At 39.6% G+C, this 21,395-nt stretch overlaps 2 protein-coding genes across 6 annotated transcripts in view; one reads left to right on the top strand and one right to left on the bottom strand.

The window, feature by feature from the left end:
* macrod1 (mono-ADP ribosylhydrolase 1) overlaps nt 1-21,395 on the bottom strand; it is a 115,461-nt gene that overhangs the window by 61,506 nt on the left and 32,560 nt on the right. The gene's annotated exons all lie outside the window — the stretch shown is intronic.
* The window catches only part of flrt1b (fibronectin leucine rich transmembrane protein 1b), a 37,290-nt gene that overhangs the window by 6,378 nt on the left and 9,517 nt on the right, over nt 1-21,395 (top strand). The window lies entirely within an intron of this gene.

Raw genomic sequence — 21,395 nt, 5'->3', positions numbered from 1 at the left:
CTCTCCCACCGCTCTTCCCTGCTCTCTCATGTGAGCAGTGTGGTTTGTATGTGTCTACAGTAAGTGCTTGTGGTCTTGTTATGTGTATGTGTGTCTCCCCCCCCCCCACCTTAACACAAGGGCCTATGTGGTTTGAAGCTCTTGGATGTTGTGCAGGGCACCAACTTGACTAAAAAGCAAACAAACAACAAAAAAGATTGCGTCATCCAACTCATTTCTGAAAAACGACCTTAACATCTCTTGCTGAATGTAACAGAAACATACTGTACATCTGCACACACACACACACGCATACACATGAACATACAAACTCAGGATTAGCAGTCATACAGGGCCATATTGAGACAGCAGATTAGAATGAGATTCTCGGGGCCAAAGCGGTACAGAACACAGGATTAAAGAAGAAAGGCAGAGATGGATGGATGGAGTGATGAACAAGGGGAAAAAAGGCAAAGAGACCAAAAGGGGGGCAAGAGAGAAAAGCAGGAGAACATGAGATTAAAGTGTAATGTCCTAGAGAGGGAGAGAGACATAGAATCCAGGGCAAGTCATGCAGTTAGAAGGAACTGCACATTGGCAGAATGTGGAGAGAATAAAGAAGAGGAGAAGGGAGCAGACTATCGCCTCCCTTTTGATCTCCTCTTATTCACCCATCCGACAGCACAAGAGGAGCCCTGCTTATATAACTCTCCATTTGAACACAATAAACCAAGAAGGGGTTGAAAAAAGAAAAACACAATCAGCATCTTACAGATGGATAAATTGCCAAACAAAATTTAACAAATAAAACCTGCAGACATCAGTATAATCTCTGAGCATCATGACAGTATTTTTTCATTTCCTGAAACAGGCGTCTTTCATTTATTTTATTTATTCATTTATTTAACAGGGACAGTGCACATTAATGAACATTTCTGTAAACGTGCCAGAGTTAGCCAAGAGGCTATTTTTCATCTGTAGTCCCTGGACAGATTTTAAAAGTCAACCTAAAACACATTTCATTTTAAACAAGTAAATACAATACATTTAAAACATGCAACAGTCATTACTGGGATACTTAAATAAAACAATTTAAAATACATCCATTTCATCCAAACAAGAGGCGCTGCTTTTGCCTTAGACGCAAACATGCTGTTTAAAATCCTCATCAGCACCTGAGTGATCTCAGCTGACTGAGCTTCTATGTTAAGAGATATGTGAGTGGTGCCAATACACTTAGCATAGCATAAGTCGGCTGTTATCACACTTGTGAAACCTTGTTGTTTGTGGTTCTTAAATTGAACATTCTGAAAGATTAATCTCGTTTTTTAAATACGTTTTGCTCTTCTTGAATTAGCATTGCTGTATTTGCTACAAATTCAGGTTCATGATATCTTGACATGGAAAATAACAACTTTTAACCCACCCCCTAGCGTTAACCAGTCGTATGTGCCACCGCAAAAAACAACGGGATCACTTATTTTTTTCTCAGAGCTTAGCAATTCAACAACACAAATCACACAGCATTTAGTTTTCTAAAGTTATTTCACTGTTTGCAGTGCTCAGAATAAGCACCAACCACCAACCTGTGTTCCAATGCTGGTGAAATATGCAAGTGGCTGGTAGAGTTCCATCACTCACCAGCCAAAAACAATGGTAATGTATTGAGTGGTTGGTAGAATTTAAACATTTACTAGCCATTTGGCAAGTAGACACAAAAATGTACTCTGCAACTTGACCTTCACAGTTGATAAAGACAATAGTACAAAACAATGTGTTTAATCATTTTACATGAGGCAAGTGTCTTGCTAGATTGAATACCCCAGGCAGTATGGAAAATCTTATGTTAAGCCTGCACTCTTTGGTAACTTGGAAAAACAAAAGTGCTATCATCTTCCTGTTTTTTTTAATGCACTTTCTTTGTGCCATAAATCAAGCCTTGATTTCTCAGGATGCAGACAGAATTGCAAAGTGAAAAAAGGTAACCAATACAACGTATATGTGTCATTATTCTATAGCTATTACATTATTCAATCAGGATTGACTTCATCATTGTTTCGTTGAATCAAACAACCACCATAATATAACAAATTAATCTAAAAGCCTGACAATCTTTGAAAAACAAAAATGTATACTGTAGATCAAGAGTACAATCTTCCAAAGCACATTTTATTTGTGTGTGTTCTGTGGGAGGACTGGACAGATTCTCCATGTTGGCTTTGTGATTTGGAGGCTCAACATTGAATCTGTACTGGCAGTGGAAAGTGGCATGGATGGATGAAGCTGATGAGATTTACTGAGAAACTAAAATAATCCTTGTGTGGTGTTGCTTTTGGCATATTGGTTAGTCTTAAATTTGCACCTCCAGATTTTTGTGGCAGTGGAAAAGCTAAATCACAAAATTATTATCATAAAATTATATAAAAACTGAAAAAGTGAATATCTTAGCAAACACAGCAGCATCATTAGCACTTGGTTTCTCAAAGCTTTGTGAATGTATGTCTGGTATTCCTTTGAGCCCTGTATTGGTTTTAATCAGGAAACTATTCGTCTCTTGCTAAAAAGTCCAATATGTTCACCAGCTAGTTGCTAACTATCTAAATCAGGGATGTCAAACTCAAGGCCCGGGGGCCAAATCCGGCCCGCAACTTCATTTTATGTGGCCCCGCAAGAGCTTGCAAAGAATATAATACGTTTATTATACGGTTACATGCCACTTTATAGAAGCAGATAGCCCATAAACTACACTGAACAAAAATATAAATGCAACACTTTTGTTTTTGCTCCCATTTTTCATGAGATGAACTCAAAGATCTAAAACATTTTCTATATACACAAAATAACCATTTCTCTCAAATATTGTTCACAAATCTGAAAAAATCTGTGATAGTGAGCACTTCTCCTTTGCCGAGATAATCCATCCCACCTCACAGGTGTGGCATATCAAGATGCTGATTAGACAGCATGATTATCACACAGGTGTGCCTTAGGCTGGCCACAATAATTCATCTCGTTTTGTGACATGCACACTGAAGAGACTTGCAATGATTTGCCCTAGACTTCTGCTTTCAGACGTAGTTAATTACTAAGTTATTATCCTATCCGATAATAATCCAATTCAGAGGCAATAATGTAATATAATACATTATTTTATATATATATATTTTTTATATATATATATATATATATATATTTTTATAGTTACAACCGGCCCTTTGAGTGTAACCATAATGCTAATGTTGCCCGCGATGAAATTGAGTTTGACACCCTGATCTAAATGATGTTTAGTGCTGAGCAGGAACTGCTCTTTCTGACCATGACCAAAACAATGAGTTGAAAGATGCTCAAACACTTTGTAGAGCTCAGGAAAAAGGCAGAGTTTGTCTTTCTTTCGAACACTTGAATAGCATTTATTTAATCAATAGGTCTTAAAAGATGTGAAATTAGTTGAAGGCCTAATTTTTTTGTTTATTGTTATTTTCCCTCATTTGACTGAGCCAAAATGCTGCTGATCGGAGGAGGTGCTTAAGAAAAATGTGAGTGAATGTGCTCTATGGGCCGAAGATCCTGGATGATCCGGGTATATGTTTGCTCTCTAAAGTCAAGCCAGTTTTAGCATCATGAATCATCGACCAACTTTCAAAGGAAATAACAGGGCCCTGCCACCAACTCTGTATCTAGTTCTCTATATACATCCATGAGTTTAACGTATCTAGAATTGATGAATGAGTGAAAAGTTCACTCCTTTACTACTGAACTGTACACATTCAGGAACTGTGTTGCATAATGTCAAATGTAAAACCCCAGTACCATGACACTAGTGGTCAAACTTTTCCCTGGTAGCGGTTTGTTCAGTTTACCATCCAGCGAGTGTTCATATAGTGGTGCGCAGTGTTGGAGGCATTGGGTCATCGCCCTGTGGCAGCTCAGCAGGTGTCCAGAGGAAGAGATAACTGTCTGTGCTTCCATGTATTTTAGCAGCATGTCTGCTTTCCTGAGGCTACTTGACCTTCTTATCTAAAGTGCCTACCTGGAGAGTGTCCGATTCTGTTAATTTATAACTTCATTATTTTACATCTTCTTCATAACTTTAAAGTGTAGCTCACATTTTTTTTAAATTAGGGATTGATGATTTACATCCATTTCAAAGTCTGTCCCCGGTTTTGTATCAAGCCTACAGTCATGACATTCAGCATTAATGTTTCACTGCGAAATGTAAATAATTCAGCAGTATGAAACCAGGACTGTTACTAAGCATATCAGTGCCAGTCAACTTTGGCACAGTGTTAACATTACATTTTATTAATGATTCAATATTGGAATTGGTACCCATCCAAATCAATATATGATAGTAAAAATGTAAGATGTCAATAATGGCCTTGTCTGGCCTATGGCCTTTTCATGGCTGTTTTATAATTACAGGACTTATCCACTGATCAGTCAAAGGAATTAAACCATACCATGTCCTGCTTCATTGTTAAGAAAGATAAGAAATGGTCTTGTCATCTTCATTGTCATGGCATACATGACAGCAGTATCCAAAGCCCAATTATTAAATCAAAGCATTTTTGCAGGTTTATGTGAAGGTAGTGTGTTGCTACCTTTGGGGTAGGAGGTGCCTGCTCTATTTATATGGGTTTCAAAATATACCTGCGCATTAATGTTTCCAGGCATCCCACCCTTAAACACTGCAGTCATTGATGTAGAGTTCAACTCGTCCGTGAAACAATGATTTCATGACTGTGTCCAGAAGAGCTTCACAGAGACCCAGACTGAGACAGCAACCAGGGTGATTTATTGAGGATTTTCTCACCCTTAACAAATACCAGCAAAAAACTAATTTCATTTAGTTGGAAACAGTGAATTGGATAGTATAATATCAGTTAACGACAACCTTAACTTGTTTTTTACATTTCAGTTTAGACTTATCTTAGTTTTGCGTGTCATGGCAGTAACAACATTATTGTAGATAACACTGCCCTAGATTAGAAGAAATGCATTTGCCTCCTGGAACACATACTGTGAGCTTGAAATATATTTTTTGCATTTTCTCTAAACTGTATCTCTACAATGTACATTATATTCTGGATCTATATTTACATTAGAAAAAAGTGAATAGCAAATGTAGTGAAGACAACATCCAGTTTGCAAAGGGCAACAGGCTGCTTCAATATAAATGGCAGAGGCCACATTTACACCCCCTATTAACATGTGATCTGTATCTGGATAATCACATTCAATACATGAGCCTTTGCATTCACTCCTGGTGTTAATAGGCTGCCGATGTTGTGATCTGATCTCATAATGCAAATGAGTTATGCAGTGTGTACATGTTACGCCCTATGTAACGGGGAGCTTTGCTACTGTCAGGCATTATTATTTAAAATATTTATTTAAAAAAGGAAAGATTTGCTAGCTTCTGCTACCATGTGTATAGCTTTGAGATTTGTTACCTTGCTGGGTAATATTGTTTACCTTAAAGCAGCTTTAATTATTAATTGTATGATATTAATTAATCAAATGACAATGTGACAAAGAGTAGCTTGTACAGTAGTGATGAACAGAGCATTATTCCCTGGATCTGCAGCTCCTCTTAGCTATACACAGCTCTACAGTTAGTTTCAGCTGTGTGACTAAACTGTTCTGGCTCACTCTTATATTTTGGGCTGTAGCAGGCATCTGTTTGACAGAGAAAAAGCTCTAAAGAAACCTTCATATAAAACCTGCTCAACAGCAAATGGCAGACAGATGACTGGCTGGTGAATAAAGCTGAGCATTTAGCAATTAAAGAGCCAGACATCTCTTTCAGGAGTTGGTCTAGAACAGAAAATGCAAGCCAGACACAAGACTACAAAATAAATACTTGATTTTCTTATTTTACTTCTTGCATTAATATACATTTTCCCTATCCAGATAGGGTATTCAGACACATATTGTAAATTGATTTGTGGTAATACCATCAGCTCAGAGTCCAGAGAAGGCTAAGAAAAACTGCAAAAAGTGTGTTGAAAATACAACGAAGTTTCTGTAGTTTCATCATTATGCATAGCCATAAACATAATGATAAGATAAATAATGTAGATTTTTTTAAAGAGTCAAATCTTTCCTTTCACCTTGCCTCTTTGATTGAAATTCAGAGCAATCTGTAGTTTAAGATAAAAAGTCCAACGCATGTAACAAGAACTGCATTTTGAAATAGATTTTCTGTAATTCTAGTTATTGCCTTTCTAGTTTATGCCTTATGCAATCTATTGTAGGAGGCAGTATGGCTCTGAAACAAACAAGGCTTTTATATAAATAGGGTTATGCCATGTTATGGCTGAGACTGCCCTGAAAAAACATAACAAATTTGATCCTCAGAAAACCTGAAATAAATACATCTACCATAGATGCCATTTACCGACATTACAGAGCTGCAATACACAAGGGAAGGTCTTAACAATTTAGAAGGCTTTCTGAGACACAGCCATGAAAACACACACAAACACACACACACACAAAATGGTATTGCATTAGGCTGAGTTATACTGTATTTTGGTGTTTTGGGCGTTTTTGAGTGTGAGATTGTGATCGTGCGTGTGTGTGTGCGTGTGTGTGTGTCCTTCTCTTGAATCAGAGGAGTAGTGTGGGAGGTCAGAGGGATTCGGAGTTATACAGAGACAAGTTCAGAGATAAGCTTTAGTTTGAGCTGCAGCGATGACTTCAGAGGACCGGTTCCTTACCTAGCTCTGAGCATACTTGTACCGCAAGTTAAAATGAGCTGAATGGCTAAAAAGAATAAATTAGTTTAGTATGTTTTATTCCATTTTAGGAACTTCCCCTCAATTCTATTGGCTCTAACGGTTAAAAAGAGGTGTCAATCATCAAAATCAACCGAGGGGGGCCAGAGATATGGAAAATGCACCCAAATGACCCCAGAAGTGTTTTTTTTTTCTCTAGATCTCTCTAAAAAGGTCAAATGTCACTTGTTTTGCATCAATCTTGATACAGGGTACTTATTATATGTTATAGTTTGGATTCCTAAAGCTTTTACTCTACTATCCCATCATTCAAGGGTGGTTTTCACTATAAGTAATGGGTTTTATTTGGAAGGAAACTATAACTTAAAATGTTTTACTATGTTCAATCTGAATTTACTTTAAAATAAAAAAATATCTATATTGATTCTGACTTTTCTACATCCAACTGACAGGTTTATCATTGAGAAAAAAGATTATTAATTTACCCCTTTTAGAAGCGAAGATATAGTCATTTGTTCTGGGAATGTCATTTTCGAGCCTTAGACCTGAAAAACAGGCTCAAGGCTTAACAGGTTAAAATAAAAACACTTACATTAAGCACTAGCAGCTCATTGAACTGTTAAAAAGCTTTTATACTTCTATTTAATGTGAAAGGATTACAATTTAACAATCAGTCACTACCACAGAGAGCTTGAATTTCTGACAATTCTGATTGTCACGGATGTGTCACAAATAGATGTCAAAAGAAAAAGTCTGTAGAGAAAATAGAGCCAGGGGTAAAATGAAAGCAAAGACCAAAGATGTGATCACCTCGATGAGTTCATTTGATGCAGAGTGATTTCTTTTTGATCCAGCTTGGATCAAAGGCTGAGGCAGCTAATAGAGAGAGACATGTATGAATGTATAAATTAATAAAGTATGCACCTACAGTATGGCCAGGGGTTCCTGATTATGTTAGGAATAAGAGCCATTCATCATCTAATTTCTGAACATGGATATGTAATGTTGTGATAGATTTGTCTTTTATTTAGCTGTATTATATATTTAGCAGGAGTACACCCGGGTGGTCTGCTGACCGTCCCCACGCCTCGTCACCATGGGTGCTCGGGCTTTTAGCTGCACTGCTCCCAGACTCTGGAACTCCCTCCCCCTGCACATCCGACAGTCAGACACAATCACCATATTCAAATCCCAATTAAAAACCCACCTGTTCAAATCTGCTTACTCACTGTAGTGCTCCCCATTATATGTTTCATTTGTGTCCACTTGACTCTCCTCCATGATTTCCTGTTTGTGTTTTTATCATGTTCTGTTGCCTATTAGCGTTTTTATTTTATTTATTTATTTTTAACAAATTGTACGGTGTCCTTGGGTGTCATGAAAGGCACCTAAAAATAAAATGTATTATTATTATTATTTGTGGAATAAGGACATGAAAGTTTTAATGTGACTCAAAATTAAGAATTCCAGATGTATTGATAACTGTATGACTCGGAACCAGATCAATAAGAGAAAAACTCCCAACCCTTTTGCTGGCCCTCTTTAATATTAGCCCAAAATGCAGAATATAAATGGTGACATCGTGCCAAGAGCCACAGATTGTCTTCATTTACACTTTTGTATCAGTTGCACCACAGTCCACATATGTTGCAGCAGTCTGAGTGTGATGCCTGCAGCAAACATTAGTGTCCCAACGACATGCCGCGCATTTAATTAATTTGTGTTTTGATAAAAGCTGAATTTTAGATTATGGGATTTGCTGGCAATTATGTTTGACTGTCCACAGCTTGCTGACAAACTAGGATTTAAGATATAATTATAGTGTTTATTTGTCTGATTTAAACCTTATATGTGGGATATGTGATCATTCCTACCTTTTAAGTTGCAAAGCTCTTCCTTTGCTTACGCTTATAGTTAGGATATTTTTTTCTTTTGGATTGGCTCTCTCTTTGTTGCCTGTGTGTCTGAATGCATGTTCATATACGACCGGTAAAATATGCTGAAGACCGGCAAATCTAAATCTCTCTGGTCAAAGTGTCCGTTCAAAATAATTTCCGTTTAGCGCAATAGGTCTACCACATCAGTTGCGCAACTTGCGCCATTTATGTGACAGACAAGAATAGTCAATTATAATGTCTAACACGTAATGTGGAGAAAGAGATGTCCTGTATGGGTTGATTGTGCGTTGATCTGTTGGTAATGCCTCGGGGTTCCGGTGGGCATGTAAACAAATGCATAATGCTGCGCTATACTTTGCGGCCTCACCAGGTTGCATAGCGACACTTATTGTTTAGGTGTCTTTTAATAAGCAGGTAGTCATATCATTAGCTAGAACTAGCTGGATCTGATCGATATGGACATAAACGGAGTGAAGTCTAATCTGACGGGAGAGAGAGATCAGCTGCTGCTGCAGGGTCGGCGTCATGGGGGGTCATTCGCGGGCCATGCCCCCCCAAATGAGTCACTGTGCCCCCCCAACGCAGGGTGGGCAAGCCTTATTGCCACTTTGCCGTTTTTTTTTTTTTTAATCATATAAGTTAAAACGTTTCCACCAAAAGTTTTTTGTGTAAAATACATCAGAAATAAAGAATACACATTTGTATTCTTTATTTATTCTTTATATGAAACACAGCCTGAGGTGTGCTCACTGCTGCTCTCTGATTGGTGTGTTGCTTGACCAATGACCCCGACTTTTGTTTTGTTATCATTACGTGGCTGTGTGTTTAGATGAAAGCCCAGTGGCGATCTGTCCATCTGTTATACTGATTATACAGTAAAGCCATCGAAAATAATATGATATACAGTACAGTACAAGTACATGGGTCTCTGTGTTTCATTCAAGCTCGGCTCTCTGTGTGTGGCACGAGCGCATTTTGTCAGTGCGCGAGCGGTAACGTGGAATATTGTGGTTAGCATCTGGTTAGCTAGCTATGCTAACGGATATAAAGAGCTGTTTCTACACCAAGGTGGAGGAGAGTCCTCTCCTGTCAGACTGAGAGGATCGTATAACCTCAGCTCAGTGAGGTAAGGACTCTCTCAGTGTTTAGATAGTTCACTTTAGTGTAAGTTATCTCAGTGGGTCTCAAACGGTTTGGTGACCATTTATGTAAACAAGTATTTGCGAGGAATAGGCTACCTTTATATGATCATTATAGTTATTAAAGAATAAGAGAATAAATGAAAAACGGGAATGACCTACTATAGGACAATAACACAAGAATACCATTTAAAAGGGGAATGATTAGTAAAATATCCATAAAGAAAAAGTAAATCTGTGTACAGTTCTGTTTCATATGGATGTTGAGAGATGTAGGCTATCCATAGATCTCTTCATTTTGCTCTCAAAGTGCACCAGATTGATGCTTTTAACTTCAATATTTTAAAAATAATCTTCCCGGGGGAGCATGCCTCCAGACCCTCCTAGAGGAGGTTAGGTCCACCCCCGACCTAAAACATGTTCACATGGATAGGATACTAAATACATTTGCACACTTTTCATATGGTGGCCTATGTCCATATGTTTCTGTTTTGGTGGTCGTGCCACAACCGTGCATGTATGCACAAGTCATAGGTGCGCTATAAAATAGCACTACACCCTGCAATGTGTGTGAAAGACAATAAACTTTACAGCATGTTTTTTTTAATTGAAGTTGCGTTGGTGTTTGTGTGTTGGTTGTTGACGGCAGTATGTGCCCCCCCTTGGTAAATGATTGCCCCCCCCATTTGATTTGTTCTAGAGCCGACCCTGTGCTGCTGACGAGTCGACAAGCAGCTCTGCATAATAACCTGCAGCGGTGAGCGGACAAAACACACACTTCAGGTTAGAATATCACACGTAGCTTTTTTAATTACCTCTCAAACTATCTAAACTATAGATATGTTTAGTTTTACTGTCGGGTCACTCATTACTGATCCGCGAGCTGCATGATACTGACGGGCTGTCAGGAGAGGGAGAGCACTCCGTTTATTATTCCCGTGTTATTGTAAATTACTGTACACTTTTAAACAATGTAGTTAATCTACTATAATTAGTTTGTTTAATATTGAATCATATCAATTTGTTTTAAAGCACAATAAATAACAAAGACCTTTGACCGGCACTTTTCTCATTTTGTCCGGAAGATTTAAACTTTAACGGACATGTTGACCGGCGAAAAATATTCTAACGGGAAACTCTGATGTAAATCCAAACCAACTTTAGACCAAAGCATTTAAATATAATTGAAATACCAGAGAACCAAAACCACTGCACAAAAACAAGAGTGTAAGTGGAACCAAGTGCTGAACTATCTCTAACCTACCATAGCAACAAAGAATGGAAAGCACTGCCACGCTTTCCAAAATGATAAAGAATGAAATAAGCATGTGCAAAAGCCAATTACCGAGTTCAGCTTGGAGAGTGCTACACTCGCTCTAAGTTGTCAAGTTGGTGCTCGATTGTGAGGGCGACTGGCAAGAATATGAGACTGACCCGATGTATTGAATTCCAATAGATCTCTCAGGTTTGCCGGGATCGGGCTCGACTCGGTGCTTAGATAAGCTTTGATAATTACCCTGTAACCTTTCCTGGAGTGTGCTCATTGTCTCTTCATAATGAGGAACAAAGGTAAACAGCGCCAAAACATACCGACTGATGGATTGATTGATTGACTGACTGGCAGGAGATACATCGGTTTTAGTTCACTCATTTAACTCAGCAACAGCACCTTTCACATGGAAGTGTTTCCTCTTTTTCAAAAAATGCGTGTCTTCCCAGAATAATAATGAAATGGAAAGTGACAAGAAATAATAGAGAGAGAGAGAGAGAGAGAAAGAGCGAGAGAGAGAGAGAGAGAGATGAAGTGTTGTTGCTTGGGAGGCAAAAAAGCCTGGTTCAAGCCTGTGTATTACCCTGCCACCAAGATACCGCACGCACTACACATTTTATTGAATTTAGAATGACTTGTTTCTTCCGTCACCAGGAGCAAACACAAAAGACTCCGGGGATTCTGCTCCAAAAGCATAGGTGCCACGTTCAAGCCAGCGAGAGTTATTGTGACCTATCTAAGAGTGCCTTCTGGTGGACTGCTTTGTTTGTTTGTTTGTGTTTTTTTGTGTGTTTGTGTGTTTTTGTGTGTGTGTGTGTGTGTGTGTGTGTGTGTGTGTGGTGTGTGTGTGTGTGTGTGCGCGTGCGTGTGCGTGTGCGAGAAAGAGAGGTGTCCGGCCTGTAAATTGCCTGTCGGAAGATACTTCCCGCGCATACCTCATTCTGAGCGAGACACAGAGTGAGAGAAAGAGATGGAGAGAGAGTGTAAATGCTATGAGTTGGAAAAACCCTCAATCATATTTAATGGGATTATTTATCCACATACTGTCATGAGACGATGTGTTTGCATGCTGGGCAGAGTGTGGGAAAGTGTGTTTTGCTGAGAGATGGGGTATATCATAGCATCTCCTGGCACATTATATTGTAGGGTGTGAAGTTTTGGTTGTGCAGATATTTCTAATGTACACCTGCTGTGCTGATAGAGAGCAGTGTTAGCCCATAATAACAGGCTGATATTAAAGCTGTTTATGTTTCACCAAGACATTACCTAGGTCACATGGTCTACTGTTGACGTGATGGAGGATACTTTTTAATGCATGTTTTTACGATTATATCTTCTTTAACCCAGGCGGTTAAGCCGAGAAATCATTCTAGCGTGGTGTGGGAGGATTTTACTCACAGCTCCAGGGGTATCAGTGTGTAAAACCTGCAGTGAAACCTGCCTTGAAGAGATGCCAACCCACCTTAAAGCTTTCATCTGTGAGGGTTCCTCTGGCTTTTCAGTGTCCCCTAGGCTAATTACCGCTGCTGAAGGCTTTTCAGTCCTGACTAGATTAATATACTGGGAGAAACAGAGAATAATTTTTGTTCAAAGCTTCTATTTGCCTTTAAAATGGTGTCACATTTTAATTGAAAGATATGGACGTTTTTGGTCAGTTGGAAAACATGAATACTCGTCATTAAACCTGCATATTTGTCTAACCCGTATTGCAGGTGAAGTGAGTGGGTGAACTGAAGCTCACAGAGCTGTGAATATATTTTCAACCACCTAACCCCTCAGAGAGCTCCCTGAGAGATAATACCGTTTATTTACGGCTTATGCATATAAAATCTCTGCGCTGTCTCTGTAGCCCACAGTGTGAGGTCTGACTGTTTTAATTATTAGCTGCTGTGTTTAAAATGAAGCCGCCAGCATTTTTATTATTCGCACCATATTTATGCAAAACACCTTTGCTCTGGGTGCTGCTTGTGTCCATCCATGTCTTCCTCTACCACCATCCTTTTTCATTTTTTCCTCTACCGCATCCTCACTGCTGTCCTCCCTTTTCACCTCCTCTCCTCCCTCTCACTCTTTAGTCCGTCCCCATCCCACCTCCTCCTCCGCCTCGACTCTCTTTGCCTCTCTCTCTCGAGCAGCGCTCTCTCTCAAAGTCTCGTTTACTGGGCTGTTCATTCCCTCTTTGGAAACTGGCTTCCTCCAGGGCAAAAACTCTACAGCTCACTTTGTCTCGCTGTCCGCCTCCATCTATGCTCCCCTCCTTCCATCTTTCTTCTTTATCCTCCCTCTTTCACTCCTTTTTCATCTTCTCTCTCACTCTGACAATAGGTTTCAGGACCCATCTATTGAACATTCCCATTTGCACTGCTTTGCTTTCAGTGGCTTGCTCTCGTCTTATCACTGCTGGAGTTTTGTCCCGGCTTTACTGTGCAGAAGAAGTAGAGGAGGAGACTTGGAGAGAAAGAAAGGAAACAAAGCAGGGAACATTGCCACCTCAGTCATACACAGACAGATAGAGGTGATTTCATGTGAGTTAAGTTCTTTAGATCTTTGATTCCCTTCAATACACCAGAACTGAACTCAAATGAACTGCAAGTACATGTAAAAAGGAGGGTTGACGATACAAATACTAAAATTGAACGATATAGAAATGTTCCTTGTTAAGACAATTTGAAACTTGCATTTACATTTCTTAACAATGTTCAATTAACCTGATCCCAACACATAGACCATTTAGTGCATTCAAATGTGCTTATGACTGTCGGTCTGGGAACATAAACTGACAGCAACAGTCACCATCCAGGATCATAAGTCCTGGATGGATATCCTCGTGGATTCATCTTCCTATTATAGACAAGCATTTCCAAACATTTGGTCTATGTTGCAAATGTATTATCTTTTCAATTTACACACGGCATCTATTGCACGTCTGTCCGTCCTGGGAGAGGAATCCCTCCTCTGTTGCTCTCCCTGAGGTTTCTCCCATTTTCCCCTTTAAACTGTGGGTTTTCTCCGGAAGTTGTTCCTTGTACGATGTGAGGGTCTAAGGACAGAGGGTGTCGTATTGTCATACTGGTGTTCTGTACAAACTGTGAAGTCCACTGAGACAAATGTAACATTTGTGATATTGGGCTATATAAATAAACATTGATCGATTGATTGACAACAGCTCTAAAGGTGCACAATTATGCCCATTTTCAGATTCATATATGTATTTCGTGCCTCTACTATGACATGTTTATATGCTTTAATGTTCAAAAAGCTCTTTATTGATCTCAAACTGCCTGTGCTGGCCGGCTCTGTTGTGATTGGTCAACCACTTATAGATGTCCCACCCCTTAGCCTATCACGTGCAATGTGCTGGAGCACTATTGTTACAAAGTGGATTATAGCCTTTGTTGACCAAAGATGAGTGGACAATATGATCCCAGATAAGGAAAGGAAAGCCAACTTGTGGGCAGACAGAAAAATAATCACCAGCTACTTAGATAACAAATTATTGTTAGTAAGTATGTTCTCATTCAACAACAGCTGAAAACTTTCTCAGTTTCTCCAAATATTATTTTCCTTAAATGCTTTTCTCTGTTTTATATTATATCAAACTGAATATATTTTGGTTTGAGGTAGACAAAACAACAGATTACACATTTAACATAGAAATTATATAAATAATAATATATGTATACCATTTATAATCATACATCTAAATTATTTCATTGTCAAAGAAACACAGATGCCAATGTAAGATAAAGGACAACTGGCAAATAGATGGAGACCAAGAAAAACTGAATCTAAATGAAAAAAGAAAAACGGCAAACAAGAAAAGAAGGTGTTAAAGGAGGAGGATAAAAAAAAGACTTGTTGAAATCTCAAAATAATCTACAGATGCCACTTAACACCTTCCAGCTGCCAGAAGAAGTCGGCCCGTATAAGCAAATTCAGAGTTAATTGACCTCAACACTATTCTGAGTGAGAGCCGAGAGATGCAGCAAGGCAGAGACTGAACCACGTTGTGAACTGCTGTGCAGAGTAAGTAGGAGGTGGTGTTGTCACAGTGCATAATGGTGTTGCTATCATTATCACTGGCTACAAGAACAAAGAACTGAGAGCTAGTGTGTGTGTGTGTGTGTGTGTGTGTGTGTGTGTGTGTGTGTGTGTGTGTGTGTGTGTGTGTGTGTGTGTGTGTGTGTGTGTGTGTGTGTGTGTGTGTGTGTAAGAAAGAGAGAAAGTCAGTCACAGGTCGAAAGAGCAACAGAGTGTGTGTGAGCATGTAAGAGAGACTGTGAGGGTGTTTTTATTTCTGTAAGTGTGGAAAAGATGTGAAAAACGTTGCATGTGTGTTTGAGCGGTTTCCATTTTACGGGAGCAGCTGTTGATGGAGGCTGGTGGCGCACAAACCACCCAGGCACAGATCAGCCTCATGGAGCTGGAAATGCCAAATGTTAAGCACGTTTGTTTTGACATTTATCAGCATTAGGACTTTTTTTCCTCTCCAAGTGTTTAACAACAACATTGCTGTAATTTTAAGTGCACTTCCTCACATTCCGGCAGTCATACTTTAGGGGATTTCAGTGCTACGCTTTAAATTGCAAAAAAAGGAATGGCATTTCACTGTGGATTATATTTGACAACTACAGTAAAACCACAGTTGTGTCACATTAAATGGATCAGATATGCGATAAAAGTGCTAAGAACATCATGGCATCACTGCCACTTAGACGCTGTATTGTCCTGCTGAGTATCTCTAAATATATTTGTTCCATTTCTGAGTGACTGAGACGGAGTCAGGGGCGGATTAATGCTCAATTTACTAGAGGGCTGTTGTAAGGCTTGTTGTGCTTGATTTCTTTTTGGTAATATTATTTTCTGCTCCAAATCTGGATAATGCACTCAGCAGTTCCAGTTTAGGCGGCGTGAGTGTCCACGTTTCCTCCAATCAGATTATCAAGGGCAGTTGTATTTGCTGTGTATACAGCGTGGACTTCCATGCTGTATGCAGGAATCATCGCAATGTCCACAGCTTAAAGGATAAGGTTGGCAATATTTTATATTTCAACAAGTCAACGAGCGTCATTCCTTCCTGTTGTAGACCTTTACATTCAATTTCAGTCATATTGCAGGTGCTTTGTCTGAAAAGACTGGAAAAAGTGCATTCAGCCTCAATGAGAACAAGAGCAAGATGTCATCAAGAAATATGTGAGCTAGCTATAGTTGGAAATTAAACAAGCCACAGTGTTACAATGAACATTGAAATTCGTATATTTTGAGTAAATACCACATACACCATCTTGATGCTGTAAATAATCACACATGCCAAATGTGTATTAATACACTTTCTGAAAGCATTCCCAAACAACGCAATATTTATTCCTGTTTATTGATGTATACTCAAAATGACAGCTGTTTTATAAAATTACTCATATCAATGAAAATGATATGAAGGTGAACTGATTATTCTAAAGACATGTCTTGAGTAGAAACAAATGCGCTCAGGGCTGAGAGCCACAGAAAGGTCAAGAAGCATTGAGGGGAACAAAATAAAAAAGGAGAGAAAAAGGATTTATAAAAACACTAGTCTCTTTCTTTTAATCGTTTCCCTACTGTAACTAATTGATGAGGAGTCCGGAAGAAATGTGCGGCAAAAATAAAGCCAACACACTCCGGGGGTGTGTTATAGCCGAGTGCCTCCCTTCAGATCTTTGCTAATTATCCCCGTCTGTCGCTTCCCTCATCTCTCTCCCTCTCTTCCCCTCCCTCTCATGCTAAATGGAAGCTGTGTGTTGCTGTGTTAGAAAGCTAGTCACATCCCTCACACTCTTCTTTTTAGCCCCTCTTCATGTCTCTGCCTCTCTCTCTTTTTCCATTTCCCACCTCTACCTTTCTCCATCTATCCTTGACACTCTCTTTCTGTCTTTTTCCTCTCGCACTCAGCTCCCTCCAGCCTTCGCTCTGTCCACGCTGACACCCCCCACTGAGTCTGCCGGAGTTACGGCCTTCAGACTCTGACAGGAATTCAGTGCCTGTGTGTGTGGTGTGTGTGTGTGTGTGTGTGTGTGTGTGTATCTGTGTCTTCAAGCATAGATGAAATATGAGCTGTTAAATATGAATGCAGGGTTATGTTCCCATGCCGTGTAGTCACGTCGCCCATGCGTGGAGAAGTAGTAAAATAAGCCCATGCACATACACCCACACATATGGCCATCAGTGTGTATGACAAGTAACTGCAGAGCTTCTGTGGTATTATTCTGCATCACATTTGCTATCCATTTGTCTGTGATACTCACCAAACACAGTCACTCACACACACCAACACACACACACAGAGGCAGGCCCTGGATTCAGGCTTCACTGACTTTAAACCTTGCTCAGGCTGACAGTAATTTCTGCTTCCAAATTACATTCCAATGGCTTCATAAATCTGCTGCCTCCTCCTCCGCCTCTTGCTCTGCCCCCCTCCTTTACCTTCTTCTCTATCTCCCCCTCTTTTCTCCCTTCCTCTCCTTCCCCCCTATCACTTGTTTTCTCGTTTCCCCCACACTGCTTTCTCCCTGGCGCTCGCTCAGTAAATGAGAAACAGGGAGGCAGAGATGGCGAAGTTACGTGTGCGGGGTAGTTAAACAGTCACACACACACACACACACACACATAAATCCTTACAGAAACACACACACACACACACTCACAGATGTGCTCACAAACATAAATAAATGTGTAAATACACACATCCATGAGCATACATGCACAGCCAAACATCATAAACAGCACATTACACTTTGATTGAAAGACAAGCATGTGTGCTGCCATATATTTGTTGCGCCTCTAAAATTACACACACACATTTGCATGCACGCACACGTGCACACAGACTGCCGTTTTAATGAGAGTGTTAATTTTACAGATAGTGCCTCTAGGTGAAATAATTGCCAATGTTGGGCCCTGATGGCTGGTCCAAGTGTTCTCAGGCCAGTTGTCTTTATGGGCCATGGCGGGCCGCAAACACACCCCTCGTCTCCCTCACTGCCGCGTTAACTGCTGCTCAGCTGCAGCCGACACACACATGAGAGGAAGACATTGGCTTAATATGCATAAACACACAATGTAGACAGCAACTTACGCATTAACAGTTAACACACACATACACACACGGCGAGGCAGAGGCCAGCAGAGAACAATAGTGCCGTCTGACAATGGGGCTCGGAGGGATTCTCTCCTCCATATTAATATTCAGCGGAGTGGATATAGAGAGAGTGTGTGTCAGCAGGGACGCATGCTCATCAACCTCGCTAACACTGGGGTTAGACAGCCACATGATTACAAAGTACTCAGACTTTGGTCCCCAGCCTCATAACTATTAATCCCTAGCTCCTACTCCCTCACTTCCTATCTCCTTGTTCCCTACACGGCATGGAGCAAGCTCGCTGCCAAGTATCACAGCTGTCACTTTTCTTTGCTTTCCATTTTCCAAATCATTCTGAACAGCCTGATGGGCAAAGGGTGAATCGAAATGGAGATTTGATATTGTCAATTTCCCGCTGCCACCCACTTTAATGTTTCAAATGTGTGAAAGTGCAGCTAGAAGGTCATCTGGAGGATAATTTGGAAAAAAATAGATTGAATTTTTCCTGGTACTTTTTGATGCAAACGGCAAAACAGCCAATGATGCTTTTACTCTAACCAGAGGCGTTGTAGTCCTTTGTGTCATGCCCATAATCTCCTCTTGTTGTACCTCATGTCAAAGCTAAGATGTATGCAAGGAAACACACCTGTAGTTCCAGATATTACTCTCCATGTTTCACATCCATCAGTAAATTGTGAGTAAAGGTGACCTCTAACACATACCATTTACCACTTTTCTGTATATGCATCACCTCCATCTGCAGAGCAAGAATTGCTTAAAGCACATCTGTACAGTTTCCTGAAACAGATGTGTTGCATACAAATTGTCCCATGTCAGGAATAGTTTTATTGGAGCCTTAAGTAGCCCTGAGCTCAATGCAGATATGTTTCTATATTTGTAGATGTTTATGTAGTTGTTTTATCTTCAGCCTTCTCTACTGTTCCACACAGCAAAGAAAATATATGCTAATATGTGATTGTTGCAGAAAGCAAAGAGGAAAACAAAACAGTGAGAGCATTTGGACTGCACAGAGCCACAGTGAAAGTCACATACTGCTGCGTGCCTGTAGGCTACACAGTTGTCATTGACTGGCTCACAAGAGCAGAGTGATTTCTGTCCCCCTGAGGAATGAGACGTTCTCTGTGCTCTCTGTTGTGCAGAAACAACAAGTACAACAGAAAAGACGCACAGTGAAGACTCAGTCAGGGATGTTTTTGACCTCAACACTAAATGCGTAAGCTGCCCAATTTATGCGAGCTGCTCTCTTTATTACTGCCTCTGCTCCTCACTACTGGCGTGAGAATTATCACAAAAGAGAAAGAAATTAGAAAAACAAATATGATGGAAATGTTTTGTAGAAAGACAATAACACATTTGTCAAAGTGAGAGGCTGATGTATTTGACTCATTACTGAACACCTCTAATTTAGTTGGAATTGCTTGTTATGCCCGACCAATGCCACAAAATACATTGTATTATAAAAGACAAAGAAAATAAAAAAATACAATTGTTTATGAAGCTGGAACCAAAACACTTTTGCCATTAAAGTTTAAAAAAAGAATGCTATAAATCATTAAATAATTATCAAAGTTGTTGCCAATTATTTTTCTGTAAATGTATTTGCCAATCGTTTTATCGATCAGACGTTTTAGTTCCAATGTATTCTCATCTATTCTCCATACACCACATACCAATACAATGTTTTTTTAAAATAAATTGTATAGTGTGATATTAGCTAGCTAATTAATGTTTCACACTGGAATAAGAAGTCAAGAGTTATTTTCTATGATGTCTGAATTTGAATGAGTGTGCTGCCTAGACACTTGATTGTGTCAGACTTTAGAGATTATTAGCATAAAAGCCATGGGGACAATAGAATAAAAGGAAATAAACTCAAAGAGCACTTATAAGTCTTTTTTGATCGAGTGGGAAAGAAAACTGATTCTGTGTTAAGGTGTATCCACTCGACCTTAAACATTGTGTAATCACTTTCTTGTAGGTTAATATTCCCAAGTTGCATAAACGTTGGCAATTAATAAGGGAGATATCTGCTATGAAACGTGTTACCATTTATTCAACAATGTACTGAAACACACTTATGATAAACAGAAATCAGTGTGTTTTCTTTCCCTCATTTAACCTTAAACTCTGACAAACGTCTTTTTCAGACACATCCCTCTCCTAAATGATTAGTGTCACTCCCCGCTCTGATACTTGCTCCCTAATGCTTCCTATTTCCTCAGCCTCCTCTTCCCCACCACACTCCCCACCACAAGTCTTCTGAAAATCCATCACAAAAGGTTTTAAGGACAGCCTCGACATTATACAGATAGAGCTTCACGTAGTGATGTCTAATGGGCAATGGCAGTGAGCTGTGGAAATGCTGCTGATGCTCAATTTTCTCTTCTTGGCCAATGCAGGCAGACATTTTGCCTGCGGTAGGCTGAGATTAGTGCACGCAGTGTACGGGTAGTTTTGGACCAAACAGTGCAGCCAATTAAGGGGACTTGTTTTAAAACGACAGTTACCGTGATTAAAGGTGACATCTGCTTTTAATACATGACTGATGACATCCAATTAAAAGTCTTCATTTGATTTATGATTTAACTTCAAAGCCACTTAAGCCTTTCCCTCCAAAATACTAACATGAGAGGATTTTGAAGTATTAGACATCAATCAATGAATCACAAAGAGATGGAATAAAAAGGGTATAGCATTTAATAATGTTAAAAAAACCTGACACATAAAGCTCTGCATACAACTTGACTGTCCTTGAACAGACCATTATCTAATTTCTCCTTAAATGCCAATCACAAAGTCGATGCATTTAGCAAACAATGTCTACTTAGCATTCTCTCCCATAGCGAGCTGTTTTCATTAGGCATGTTAGCTGCACCCTGCACATATAAATCAGTTTACTATGCCACAAACTAGAAACCAGCCTGGAGCTGTTTTATAAAAAGGACAATTTATCTCACCACACTCTGCCCAATTTCATCCCACACCAACCACCTGACTACCCCACTAAACTGCACAACTAATTAGACAAATTCCTTTCCATTTGTGGAACCAGTTAAAACACCAAATCTAAAATAGATACACACACAGTCCCCATAGTCTAGATTAAGATGTATGGTGCACAATTTAGAGTTGCTTTTTAAAACCCTTCAAGGATATATACACACACAGGCTGTTGAACTTGACAGCTGCAGGATGTGTCCTTTGAAAATGGAAAATGAGGACGCCATATTTGTC

The sequence above is a fragment of the Gymnodraco acuticeps genome, unplaced genomic scaffold (genome assembly GCF_902827175.1).
Source record: "Gymnodraco acuticeps unplaced genomic scaffold, fGymAcu1.1, whole genome shotgun sequence".
Lineage (NCBI taxonomy): Eukaryota > Metazoa > Chordata > Actinopteri > Perciformes > Bathydraconidae > Gymnodraco > Gymnodraco acuticeps.
Note: the sequence above shows the minus strand (reverse complement) of the source record. Positions and strands in the feature narration are given on the sequence as shown.